The sequence below is a fragment of the Morone saxatilis genome, unplaced genomic scaffold (assembly GCF_004916995.1).
Source record: "Morone saxatilis isolate NCDOM2014 unplaced genomic scaffold, NCSU_SB_2.0 Contig7, whole genome shotgun sequence".
Classification (NCBI taxonomy): domain Eukaryota; kingdom Metazoa; phylum Chordata; class Actinopteri; family Moronidae; genus Morone; species Morone saxatilis.
Genome location: NW_023340246.1, coordinates 20172286 through 20181154, shown reverse-complemented (window position 1 = coordinate 20181154; position 8869 = coordinate 20172286). Strand labels below are relative to the sequence as shown.

At 31.1% G+C, this 8869-nt stretch overlaps 1 protein-coding gene across 1 annotated transcript in view; it reads left to right on the top strand.

Annotated features, from left to right (window-relative positions):
* The window catches only part of afdna (afadin, adherens junction formation factor a), a gene marked incomplete at its 3' end in the record, with an annotated part of 72057 nt that overhangs the window by 13485 nt on the left and 49703 nt on the right, over positions 1–8869 (top strand).

Here is an 8869-nt window from a genome sequence, read left to right as displayed (position 1 = left end):
AATCAAATAAAAGCAATAACGAGGTTAATAATACTACTAATAATACTGTAAATGTTTCAAGTAATGTCATTTACAAAGCATTTTAGTTACTATTTATCTACGAAACCTAACTTGTTTTAACAGACATGATGGCGAGCAGACGATTTTAAGCCTTAAATAAACCCCCCACTAACTCTTAGCCATCTGCCACTGATCTAAGTTCGTTTCAAGAAAAAAGCTACACACCACCACACACACACACACACACACAGACACACACACAGACCACAGACAACACACCACCACCAACCTGCACCATTTATTTAGCGAACCACCAAATCCAAATTTTCCCAAACATTCTGGGTTTTTCCTTTCTTCTTCTTGTTTTTTTTCCGCAAGCCCTGTCCAACCGTTTGAAACAGTGGATTTCGACCAAGGCTGAAATTGTTGGGTTTTAGTAATATCTTTTCCAGGAACCCACCAGACCCCCAACCTGGCTCTTTTTTTTCCCAAAAAACACCAAAATTTTTTCCCAAAAAAAGCCCACCTTAACTTGTTTTCTTTTTCAAAACCAGTTTTCTGGCTACTGAGAAAACCCAACAGGTTGTTTCTTTGGGTTTTTTTTTTACCATCAAGGCCCAAGAAAAAATCCCAAAAGTTTTAATAGCAAAATCCGAAGGCGCCCCATAATGACAACCCAGACAAGGAAAAGCAAGCTTTAAAAAAAAGAAAACGAGAAAGGGGGGGCTCCCAGTAAAGCCAAGCAAAAACCCAAGCCTTTTGGTTTTTTCTTAGGGGGCCCCCTGGGGATTACCACAGGGTCAAAACAAAAATTTTAGCCCAAGAAAAAAGACTTTTTTTCCAAAAGGTAAGGTTTTTTTTGTTTTCATTCTTCCCAAAAACATTTGCTTTCCTTACCCAAAAGGGGTTTTTCCCCCAAAAAAAATAAACAATTAACACAATTTTAATCGGTCCCTTTTTCCCAAATACCCTGTGGGGGGGGGAAAATTTTTTTTTTTTTTTCTTTTTTTTTTAAACCGCATTTTTCCCAGGAAAAGTTTTTTTTAAAAAGGTTTTGTTTTTTGGCCAACTTTTTAACCCCTTTTTTCTTTTTTTTGGGTTTTTCTGGCAACATCCGGAAAAAGTCCCTCCCCTTTTTTTCCCAAACCCTGCCTTTTTTTCCCGAATTCCCCCAACACACCCCTTTAAAATTTCTTTGTTTTCCAAAAAACAATTGGGGGGGGGAATTTTTTCCCCCCTTCCCAATTTTTTCTTTTTTCCCCCACTCAACCAAGTTTTTTTTCCTTACTTTTTTTTTTTTTCCCCCCCAAAGTTCCCAAAGAAAATTGGTTTCATGGTTTTGTATTTTTAGCTTTTTCAAATTTTTTCTTGTTTTTTTTTTTCTTTCAAATATTTCCCACTTGAACATCTTTTCTTTTCTCTTTAAATTCCAATTCTTTTTTTTTTTTTTTAAAATCAATATATTAAACCCTGCCTTTTGGACAAAAAGGGGAAAACTAGCTATAAAAGACGTAAAGAACCAGTAAAAAGTGGTTAAGAGTTTTATAAAAAGCCAAAATTGACCTACAAAGTTGGGCCCTTTCTTTTTGGTGCCTAAATAATCAAATAAAAATAACCCAAAAATAAACAAAATTCCCCTTTTTTTCCTGAAAGCTTTTCAAAAGGGTTCTTTCCCAAGAAAATTGAAGCCTTTTTGGCAAGTGTTTGAATTGGGCAAGGTTTTCAAAAAGGCAGTGGCAGCCAATAAACTGTTTACAACAATCCCGTCCTTTCCAAACAAAAATAAGAAGGTTCCCAAAGTCTGGAATTTTTTTTCCCTGAAACCCTTCCCCCTGCAAAAAGTGGCTTTTTTTCTTTATTAATACTTGAAAGGAAAATCCTTGGTTGCTGGGTTAGGCGAAAACAGAAACCAACCAAAAGAAAACAGCTTGGGATCCCATAACGTCGCCACCATGGTTGCATTTTTTTCTTCCCAACTTTGGTCTCCAACCCCTTTAAGCAAAACCAGAGAGGAAAGGCTTTTTTGCCTTCCCAAAAACCCTCTGAAGGTAAACCCCTAAAAAAAAAAAGTTATTTTTTTTTTTTTTTACTTCGCAAAAAGCTTTTAAACAAACGGATTGCTTTTTTGCTTTTTTTTCCAAACTTTTAACTTTGCCCCTTACAAATGACCGAAAAAAACTGATTTAGAATACTTAAGAGCCCAGACCCATCAACGGGATACTGGAAAGCCAGAACAAAAATTTTTTTTATGGGGTGGGTGGTGGTTGGGGGTTTGTGTTTGTGTGTGGGCGTTTTGTGGGTTTTTTCTTTTAAAACCCTTGGGCTTCCAGCTTTTTTTTTTTTTCAACCAAGGTTTAAAGGCAAAATTTGTTTTTCCCTCAAGGCGGTTTAAGGGAGCCTTGCTTTTTTTTTGGCCTGTCTTCCCCTCGCAGGCCCCTTTTTTTTTTTTGGTTCCGGTTTCTAAACCTTTTTTTCCTTGCCTTTTTTTTTTTCTTCTTCCCCTGGTAAAAAGAGTCCTTCTGGGGGGTGTCTCTTTTTCTTTTTCAAAGCTTTTGGAAAACCACCCTAGCCGCCTTTTCCCCCTGAACCAAAAACAAACAAAAAACAAATTACAATTTTTTTTTTTTTTAAGAAATAATTTTAAACAAACTGGAAAAATTGTTCCCTTTTTTATTAATTTTTTTTTTTCAAACAAGAGGACGTTTTTTTTTTTTTTTTGTTCTTTTGGATTTTTTCAAAGCTTTTTTTGATTTTTTTCTTTTGAAACTTTCTTTTTATGTTTTGGCTTTTTGTTTCTTTTCAAAAATATTTTTGTTGAAAAAAGAAAAAACAAAAAGTTTCCCCAAAAATTCTTTTGTAAAAAAAAAAACAACTGTTTGTGGCTCCTTTTTTTTTGTGTTTTTTTTTTTTTTTACAAAACCCAACTCCTTCCCTTTTGTGAAAATTTTGCCTTTGTAAAAAAAAATAAAACAACCAAACCAAAGAACCAAAGAGGTTGAGGGAGCCTTTTTTTTTGCCTTTTTCAAATGGAAAAGTTTTTGTTAAAAATGATACTTTTGTTTACCCGGGCAAGCCAAAAGGAAGGGGGGCGGTAAAAAGTCGAACAAAAGAAAAGAAGGAACCGGGAAAGTGTTTTGAGGGGAAAGCAATGAAAAATAAAACGTTTTAAAACTGGGGACAAACAGGGATAAAGTTTTAAAGTTGGGGTTTATGGAATTGTTGTATGAATGGCCTTGTTAAATTTGTTGTTGTTGTTGGTTGTTTGTGGGGTGTTTGGTTGGTTTGTGGTTTTGGTGTGTGTGTGGGTTTGTTTTGTTTTGGGTATTTTTTTAAAAACCTTTCCCGGTTTTTTCTTTTCTGCCCAGGCCCAAGTTTTCCCTTTTTTTTGAAAAAAACAAGAATTCTGCAAAAAAAGAGGACACCTTCCAAAAAAAAAAAAAAATTTATCATCCCAAGAAAATTGCCCCTTTTTTTCCTTTTTGGCCCGGACTTTTTAAATCATCCCCCCCTGCCCTTTTTGGGCCAACAAGAAAAAATTAACGGAAAAAAAACAAATTGGAAAATTTTTTTTCAGTCCAAAAAGCCGACGGAAAACGGGAAAAACCAAAAAAGGGACAACCCCACAACAAGTTTCACTTTTTTTGAAAATTTCACCCAAAAGAACAATTAATTTCTCAAAGATCCCTTTTAAAGAAGAACCGCCTTTGAAATTAAGTCACAAAGATTAAAGCAAAAAAAAGGAATTTTCAAAAACATTAAATCCCCTTTAAAAAACTTTCGGAAAATAAATTCAAAAAATTTGTTTTGTCCTTCCCAAATGCTTTCAAGAGGGGGCCTTTTTTTTCTACAATTTTAACTCCAATGTCTTGGGTCCCTTTTAGAAGATTGGGTAAAAATTTTGAAAAATTTTTTTTTTCTAAAAAACCGTAAAAAAAAGCCTTTTCCCCTCCCCCAGTCCCAAAAAAATCAAAAAAGTTTTGGTTTTTTTTTTTCTTTCTTTTTTTCTTTCTTTTTTGTTTCCCCTTACAGTGGGGTTTGAATTTGTTTTTTTTTGAAAAAATGATTTTTGTTTTTTTTTTTTTTAATGTTGCCAGAAGTCTTTTTTTTTTTGAAACTTTTTTCTTTTTTTAAGACAAGGACAAAAAGGTTTTTTTTTTCTTTCTTTTTTTTCCCAACAATTCCCAATCTTTTTTCCAAAATTTTTTTCGTTTTTTTTTTACACATTCCAAAATCAAAATTAAAAATTCTTTTTTTTCTTTTCTTTTTTCAACAACCAAACAACAAAACGGGGGAAAAAGGAAAAAAGGAGGAAAAAAAAAAAGAAAGGAAGGAGAAATTTATTTTTAATGAAAAAATCGGTTTTAAAAACGAAATTTTTTTTCTTGGAAGAAATGAAAAAACAAATTGTGCGCAAAAAACCCCTCCCTTCTTTAAAGAAAGGTTCCCCAAACTCTGCACAATAAAAAACAAAAATCAAAAAAAATTTTTTTTTTTTTCCCAAAAAACATTCAACAACTTTTTGTTTAGGAAAACAAAGAAAAGAAAAACAAAACCCCTTTGGATTTTTTTTTTTTTTTTTTCTTTGACAACTTTGGGAAGGGGAAAAACAAAAAGGCTTTTTTTTTTTTTAAACGTTTTTTCTTTTAAAACATGTTCAATAAACAATTTTCTTTCTTTAAAAGAACAAAGCATGAAGCGTTTTTCTAAAACAATGGTTAGAAGCCTTCTGAAGCCCAATTGAGAAAAAAAAAAAACAACCCCAAATTTTTCTTATTTTTATTTTTTTCCAGGTTTTAAAACGGAAAAATATGTTTGAAGTCCTTTTTTTGGCCTCACATTCTCTTGGGTGACCTTTAACTTCCCAAGGTTCTTTTCTTTTTTAAAGGCAATCCTGGAAAGAAATCAAAATTGTTTTCCTTTGGTGAAAAAATCCCAAAAGTGAACTTGGCTGGTTCCCCTTTTTCCCCTCCCGTCGGCTTTTTTTGGACCCCTGAAAAATTCCAAAATTTTTGTTTCTTTTTTTTCCTCAAATTTTTTTCCCATTTTGTTTGCAAAAAAAGCAGGAAAAATTGATGACAGTCCGGCAAAAGGAAGGCAAATTCCTTTTGGGATTTGATAATGAGTTTTTTGTCCCCTTTTTTCCTTTGCCCAAAACGATTCTTTCAGGGGAACCTGGCCCTTTGGCAAGAACCCGAAGGTAAAAAAAAAAAAATAACAACGCAAACAAAAAAAAACCACACACAACCACAACAACAACAACCAACAAACAAAACAACACCAACAAAAGAACACACATAACCAAACCATCATTACAAAACATCCAATAACAAAAAACTTTAAAACCTTATTCCCTTTCCCAAGTAACACCTTTTTTAAAAAAATAATTGCTTCCCCCCTTCAAAACACTCCGTTTTTGTTTTTTTTCCGTTTTTTCCTTTTTTTTTTTTCCTTTTGTTTCCGCTTACCGCCCCTCCTGCTTTGCGGGTAAAAAACAGTTTCCCCATTTTTTACAAAAAAACCCTTTTTTCAATGGAGAGAGAGGGCAAAAAAAGCTCTTTTTTCACCTACTTTTTTTTTTTTGCTCTTCTTCTTTTTAGTTTGGGTTTTTTAATTTTTTTTTTTCTTCAACCAAGCAATGATTTTTCAAACCCAAAGAGAAAAAGGTTTCTTCTTTGGGTTTGTTTAAACACAAAGGGAAGCAACAACCAAGTGGGTTTAAACAAAGAATTTTTGGGAACTTTTTTTTTTGTTTTCTTTTTTTTTTTTTTTCCCCTTTCCAACCAAATTATTTGAAAAGAAACAGCAACATCAAAAGAAAAAAGTTTTTTTTTTTTTTTTTTTCAAAAGGAATTCAGCTTGAATTCAAGACCCCAAAACGTCTTGTTCTGTGAAAAAAAAAAATATAAAAAATGAACAATTTTTTTTTTTCAAAAAAAAAAGTGTAATCATTCCTTAAAAAAATTGTAAAATTTTGTTTTTTTTTGTTTGGTTGGTTTCCAGGAGCGCTTAAAAAAGTTTTGTTTTTTTTCCAGCTTTTTGAAAAAGAAGAAAAAGACCCCCAAGACTTTTTTTACCGAAAAGGGGGAGGAAAGGGCAAGGAAAAAGTTAAAAGACGAAAACAAGGCCCTGCAGGAAGGGAACAAAAAAAAGGAGCAAAAAGCCCCTTTCCCCCCCTAAAAACCCGCCCCTTTGAAGAAAAAAAAACTTTGCCCTGTTTTTACCTGGGTTGGGGAAGGCTGGAAAAAAAAGCCAAGGTTTAAGAAAAAAACCACAACAACAAACAACAACCAAAAACACAAAAAAACAAACACAAACACCATTCAAAAAATTGTGTTTTTCCCCCTGCCCTTCCAAGTTATTTTCCCCCCGTGGAAAAAATGTCTTTTTTTTTTGGGGGGCTTTTTTTTCCTAGTATTTTTCTTTAACTCAAGTTCCCCCCCCCCGTATTTTTGTTTCTAAAGCAAAAAAAAAAAACAAAAGTAGCTGGGGGAAAAAAAGGCCCAGGCAAAAAAGGCCCCGTGTTTTTTTTAGCTTTTGCCAGTTAAAAAAATTTAACTTTTTGTTTTAAGGGGTTTCTTTTTCACCTTTGTCAGAAGGTGAAAAAGCGCAAGCCCTTTCCTTCTCCCCTTTTCTTCCTTTGCTAAAAAAAAGGTTTTTTTTGGAGCTTTTTCCGAATTCCACCAATCGCTGGCGGGGCGCACACACGTTTTTTTTTTAACAACTGGCAACTTCAGGGGCTTCTTTTTGTTTTTTTCTTTTGTGGTTTTTTTTTTTTTTTTCTTGTTTTTTTTTTTTTTTTTTTCTTTTTTTTTTACCTTTTTTCTTAAAACCCAAGCCAAAACAAAAAAGGGCAAAATTCTTTTCTTTTTTCTCTTTCCCCCCGTCAAGTCAAAATATACAAAGCCACTGGACACAAAAGGGAAAGGTTCCCAAAAAAGGGAAAAAAAAATCCACCCTTTGAAACAAACCCTCCTTTTTTAAAATTTGTTCCTGAAAAAAAGAAACAACGGAAATTCGGTTTTCTTTTGTTAAAAAACACAAGGTTTTCTTTTAAACACCACAACAAACAAAATTCTGCCTTTTTTTTTTTTGCCCAACTTTCTCTTTTGCCTTTTTTTTTTGGAAACTCCAAAATTTTTCAAAAAAAAAAAACCACCTTGCAGGCTTTATTTCCAAAATTTCCCCTTGAAAAAAACCCCTTTTTTCTTTTTTCTTTTGAAAAAAAAAAAAAAAGGCTTTTTTTTTCCGTCCCCCAAAAGAAAACACAAAAGGATCGGGTTTTTTTCTTTTTTTTTTCTCTTTTTTAAAAAATGTTTTTCTTTTTTTTCTTTTTTTTTTCTTTTTTTATTTTTTTTTTTTCTTCTTCTCTAAAAAATTAATTCTTTTTCTAAAAATCAAGGGCCCAACAACAAAAAAAAAAAGGAAAAAAAGCAAAAACCTTTTTTTCTACGTTTTCCCAAAAAAAATGCCCTTTTCTTTTTTAAATTTCTTTTCTAAAAAAAAAACTTTGTTTTTTTTCCCCTTTTCTTTTTTTTTTTTTTTAAACCCCAACTTTTAAAACCTTGGGGGTCCCCCCCGTCTTTAGTTTAAACTTTTAAAAAACCTTTTTTTTTTTTTAAAAAAAATTTTTTTTTTTTCCTTTTTTTTTTTTCCAAAGGCAGGTAATATATTTTTTTTTTTGAAATTTTTTTAAAGAATTTGAAAAAAATTTTTTTTTTTTTTTTCTTTTTTAAAAAAAAAAAGAGAAACAGAAAACAAAAAGAATTTCTTTTTGTTTTTCTTTCTTTTCCCCAAAGGTTTGGCACATCAAAAAACATTCTTTCTTTGGGAAACAAAAAAAAAAAAATTTTTTTTTTTGAAAAGCTTTTTTTTTTCTTCTGTTTTTTTTTAAAATTAACCACAATTAACAATTCCTTTTTTTTCTTTTTTCTTTTTTTTCTTTTTTTTTTTTTTTTTGAAAAACTGAAAAAAAAAAATAGAAAAAAAACCCTTTTTTTTTTGTTTTTTTTTTTTTTTGAACAAAAGGTCTTTTGGGAAAAAAAAAAAAAAACTGGAAGGGGAAAAAAAATTTTTCAATTTTTTTTTCTTGGTTTTTTTTTTTTTTTTTTTTTTTTTTTTTTTGAAACAATATATTTTAGAAAAATTCCGAAAGGCCCCAGGTCCTTTCTTTTTTTTTGAGGAAGACCCCCTTTTTTTTCCCGAAGTTTTTTTGCCAAAAAAACAAAAAAAAAAAGGTTTTTTTAAAAGTTTTTGGGGCCAACAAAACCAACTTTAAAAAAAAAACTCCTTGGAATTGCCGGGCTAAAGAAAAAAAAAAAAAATTTTTCCCAAGTTTTTTAAAAAAAAAATGGAGAAACAACTTTTTTTTCTTAAAATTTTTCCTTTGGGGGGTTGGGGGAATTAAAAACCTTTTTTTGAAAAAAACCCCTTTTTTGGGTTTTAGGGAAGCCATTTTTTTTGGGAAAAAAAAAAAGAAATTTTTTTTTTTTGGAAAAAACCCTTTTTTTTTTTTACCTTGGAAAAAAAAAAGTTTCCCTTTTTTTTTTTTTGGCCCTTTTTTTTAAAAAAATTTGTTTGACCCTTTTTTTTTTTTTTTTTTTTCAAATGTTCCCAAGCCCCTTTTAAAAACCAGCCTTTTTTTTTTTTTTGGTTCTTCTTCTTTTTTTTTTTTTTCTTTTTTTTTTGGCTTACTGACTTCTTTTTTTCCTTTTTTCTTTTTTTTTTTCTTTTTTTCCTTTTTTTAGCCCTTTTTTCTGTTTTTTTTTTCTTGTTTCTGGTTCAATTCAATTTTTTGCCTTTTTTTTTCACAAACAAAAATGTTCCTTCTTTTTTTTCTTTTTAAAAAATTTCAAACCTTGGGAATCCTTTT